General features: G+C 33.7%; 1 pseudogene; it reads right to left on the reverse strand.

Annotated features, from left to right (window-relative positions):
- Positions 1–3,031: 3,031 nt before the first annotated feature.
- Positions 3,032–4,305, reverse strand: LOC149561498 (3-hydroxy-3-methylglutaryl coenzyme A reductase 1 pseudogene; annotated as a pseudogene).
- Positions 4,306–5,223: the final 918 nt, after the last annotated feature.

Genomic DNA, 5,223 nt, shown 5'->3' on the forward strand with positions numbered 1-5,223 from the left:
TGACAAAAATGTGACCTTTATCATAGATTACAAGGAATATTAAATAAAAAAAATTACAAATTCTACATTTATTCTTCAAAATGAGTACATTACAATTGAACCTCGTGATGTATACCTTCCTCCATTAATGCTCAGTGACTGTTACCTAAAAGATCCAAAACAAAAATGACAGATACATTGAATTCAAACTTCCCTCCCACATCATCTTTGGAAAATGAATGAGCTCTCCAATATCTTGAGTAGAAAGATCATAATATCGATCCCATGCTAAATCTTTCTGCTTAATTTTAATCAAGATGTAATTAAGACTGCTTTTAAAATGCCGGAGTGGAGTTTGGAAACTCCACAACCGTCTTGCATAGATTAAAATATTTCTCTGTTAACTGAGCCCATCTTTTTAGGAGGCAGCCTACACTCTAAATAATATACACCATATCACATGTGAGGGAAAGACCTTCAAGATTAACATGTGAAATGTAAGCCTACAGCAAAAAAACTTATCTCAGCACCTGGCTCCTCCAAACACTCCTTCACTAGAATAGGGACATGATCTAAGAGCTTTGCAATTTCCATCTTCTATTCTTCTCTTACAGTCACATATTTATCTCTTCACATAACGAAAATAATCACCATAGCTCAATATCACCCTTCGTTGGCTTAAATTGCTCATTATAAGTAGGCATTGTCCCACAGGTAATGTGATAATAACTGGGTATACACCCAAGATTGGTAACCTTGAAATATCCACTTTGACAACCATATTTCATCAAATTATATTTGTCCAAGATAGTTGCAGCCAAATGTATCAAGTCCGCCCTTCTTTTATCTAAATTATTGTCTTTATCTAAAGCTTTAAAAGATAGACCATATAGAATTAGATTTCAGAGCATTCAAATGTAAAGATAAGTGTATTCCAACCATGTGCATACCTCCCTTGTGTTTTTTACTGTACCCAAAACAATTTTTGTGTTTAATTGATCTACTATTTTGAGATAATCAGATCTCAATAAGTAATTGCTGATTCATAAGAGATCGACAATATTGCAACTCAGTGTGAGCTATTATTATTATTCCTTCACAATGGAAATTGTACTGTGGCCTTCCATCTTGACCGAGAATTTAAAAAACATCTAAGGGACTAAGCCCAGCCCACATACCTTTCTCAGAATTAAAAATTTGAGTTCTTTTTGTAATAACAGTATGTCTATCAGCAAGATCTCTTCTACCAGATTTTGATCTGTCCTAGCCATCCTTGCATGATGTATTGCAAATCCGTGAGGAAAAAGGTCTCCCAGGTTGGTGCTTTTTACCATACCGGTTTCTGATTGAAGGATTTCTTGGTTACAACTATCTTCTTTGAGAAACAGTCTGTAATGTGCCTAAATGCAACCTTCCTCAATTTTACTCTAAAACTTCCAGCCAAAGATTGGGTTTGAGTATCTCATATCGAATTAATTTATGTGTTCCACTAATATTAATGACTACTTTATAAAATATTGATTATCTTCAAAGAATTCGTTGTCCAGTTCCGATCAGAATACCTATTGACTGTAATGTATTTGTTCTATACGGTGGATTGTTGACAGTATTGTGTAAAATGTTGATTGTATATTAATGTTACTGGTTGGATAATATATTTGTTTCTGAATGGGTCTATATAAACGTTGAGTTTGAATTGAGTGTATGTATAGATAATCTTCCATTTTCTATCTTAAGGTCTGCAACTGGTACAGTTGTGATCAGACAAGCACATCTTATTTTATTCATTGGTCAATTGTTGATGTGAAATCATCCTCATTTAAGACTGAAAATTTCTGATTAGATGATCGACCTTATTAGTAATGTCATGGGATAATTTGGGTGCTGACCTGTACTATTCCCAAATCTTTATTTGCCGACTATCTGCTATAGATTATGATGCGCATGTAATCTATATCAAGCTCATACCATAAATATCCAGATATCTTTAGCCTTATTGCGGGCCAAGTGAGATATTTTTTCTGTCATTGTATTATTTCTTTCCCCTCAATTCTATCTAGTATAAATTTGGTTACATAGCTTATGGAATTTATTTAAGTTACCTGACTCTCTTGCTCAGGGCGTGGATATAAGTGGAGTCATTTGGAGGCCAAGACAACGTGAGGTACATGGGGAAGCTCACATGGTGCATTACAGCCGCCCGTGGATGCGCGTGGATGAACATTCAAGTGTATCCACAGGAAGCTGTAACGCTCACTATGAGATTACCTTAGATTTTCTAGCCCAAAGTACACAAACTTAGTCTTTGTAATACTGATGCATTCTATCGACCATTGTATATAATATTGGCGGCGACCTATTTTTAATCTTTGACTTCTATATAATTGCCGATATACATATCACCTTTTTAGTTCCTGCCATAGCACGAAACCATTACTATGGCATGGATCACAACAAGTGATTAAACTTTCCTCCAAATACCAATTACAAATTACTTTTATTACTTTAACATATTAATACATGCTTACTATCTCTAGGAGTAAACTTGCATATTCTTTAACATACAGTGATTCCCAACTTTAGTTGTTCCAAACAGTCATTATTCGTGACCATCACAAGTCATACCTACTCAACAAATTATTGTATATAGATAAATTATAATAGATCAATTGGATGCATTGGCTTGAGGATGATTTCCATGATAGTTTAGACTTGGGTGTTTTATAGCATATCAAGAAGATTTTTTAAAGAAAATAAAATCAAAATGCTCTATTTTTCCTTTGTGTGATTTGATTTTTTTTCACTAACATTATCCTTTTGTGCTTGTTCAGCAGAATTTTTTTTTGAGTGGTGTAATAAAATACTAGTAATTAGTATGAAATTAGCGCAGATCTATGTGTTGGTAGCAATTTGTGAAGTGAAGTAGTATGCAAGTGATGTCCTTGTATTCTAAAGTTGCAGACACATGTCTTTTCTTACTTTCTCTATTATATTTTCTTTTTAATTTCTCAAGAAAGTGAACATTAAATATACAGAAGATGAATACAGAAATTTAACTTTGGTGGTAAGATAAGATTTCTGCGATTGCTAGGTTTTGTGCATTTGTTCCAGGAGATGAAGCATTCACTCTTTTCACTCACAACATGTTCATGCATAGTGCCTATAAAGACAATTGTGTCTTGCTTCCCACTATTCCCAAATCAATGCATGAAATGGTAACTAAAATATATAGATCTTAGCCACTATTGGAAAGCTCCATTAGGTTAATGCAATGTGAGCACTCTACATTCAAGGCCAGATCTTGGTCTATTGCAATGAACACAAGTGAAACAATGTTCGCAGCATGGGCATTGAATCCTCCCATAGAATTCATGTCAAGAACTCTGACTGGAGAAAGTCCAATAGATTTTGAACCCCCTTAGAAACCGTGTTCATTCCCATTGTGTCTCCAATGGAGTAGCATAATGTCATATACAAATTCTTTCCTGGAATTGCACATTTTATGCCTTGCACTCTAGCAAATCTTCTAGTCCTATTGAAAATGTTAGTGATGTGCTCAAATTTTGGAGGATCCTCAAGATAGTACTTGATATTCAACATCTCTTTTAATACTCTGAAACCTAATGACATGAGCCCTAGTCATGTCATCACTAAGAAGAATGCTTGTAGCTCCACCGCTCATAAGAATGGCCTTGCAACCTCTATTTGTATTGTAGTTGTCATAGGCACCATGTACTCAAACACATTGACTAATAAAAGTTGTGCTACACTCATAGGGATTTTCACATATATCCAAGGGACATTTCATAACACTTCCCAAGAATAAATTGATAAACAAATTCCTCCAAGGGAAATCATCAATAAGATCTCCTAGTCAAGAGCTTTGACGCCCTCCTCACAAAGAAAACTCTCTTACAATTCCCAAGGGAGGATATAAGTGAATAGGATGCCACAATGCCATTGCAAAAAATAGATGCAATTTCTTCATATTTATTGTCACCAAGGGAAAGTTCCTTGAGTTGGATCTCATGCTTCTTAATAATAGTTTCTTCTTTTGTGGGTAGCGGACAAGCTGTTATAGGGTCGTTTAAATGCTCCTTATTAAAATCATCCAAAGAGCCATCACTTCTCTTGTTAACCAATTCTAAAAAAGCCAAAACAATAGACAAAAGAAGCTAGCTAAGCCATAATGGCCACAAGCTCTCCAAATATTAAAACTTAGAGAGGTGTTGACATTATGGTCTTCTCTCTCCATCTCCTTATAAAGAATATGATGCAATAAAAAAACCTAAAGAAGACCTTGTTGGTAAGGCCTAGAGGAAGAATTTAATTTTTGATGAATGAATGAGGTTGATGAATGAGTACAAAGATAATTTTATGTTGTGTGATAAACATATAGAATATCACCACTAGGTTGTTTTTCATTAGTAGAAACAAGAACATAAATATGTTCATTATCTCTTAGTGCAAGATGCGCTGATGAATTTAGTATTTAACATAATTTTAACAATTATATATGTCTTCCAAGATATTGACCTATAATTGATATGATGACCATGTAATTGTCCTCTACTCGAGTTTCACAATTAGCACTAGAAATTCATTTATGTAGTACATTTTTCCTTAGTTGACTAATGAACTAATGAACATTGAAACTACCTTGTACTTACTATTTGTTAGGACGTCACACTTTTGTGATAGGTGGGACAAGTAAAAACTATGAAGGAAGGGCTGTAGCATAGAGACATGAGGATTGGTCTAATTAAAGAATTTTTAGCTACAATGGAGATAGTGAGGTATGTTAATAATACATAATTTTGAATTAACCTATGCAAGCTAAATATTTTTGTTACCAAGTAATCATTCTGAGCCCCAACTTTCCTTATTAATACCAAAAAAATGTTAGTAACAAGAAATTTTTCTTAAGATCATATTCTAAATAATGAAATTTGTAACTGGTGTGTCTATGTCCAAGATAATGGTAGGTATCCAACACAAAGTTAACATTTAGAATTTTGTTTCTTGATTTTTGTTGTGTTCAAGCACTAACTAAAAATATAGCTTACATTTGATAGTTTCTTTTTCTACATCAACACAAAATTAGATCTCTACTCAATGTATTAACTTCATGATGATAGCTTGATTTTTGGTCATCAAGTCAATATCTAATTTTGTTATATTTTTGTGTGCTACAAATAATAGGAGAATGAAAAATTATTATATGCATGCATTTGACTTCCCTTT

Source organism: Cupressus sempervirens, chromosome 4 (genome assembly GCF_028749045.1).
Source record: "Cupressus sempervirens isolate cs-2001-9-10 chromosome 4, ASM2874904v1, whole genome shotgun sequence".
In the NCBI taxonomy this organism is placed as follows: Eukaryota; Viridiplantae; Streptophyta; class Pinopsida; order Cupressales; family Cupressaceae; genus Cupressus; species Cupressus sempervirens.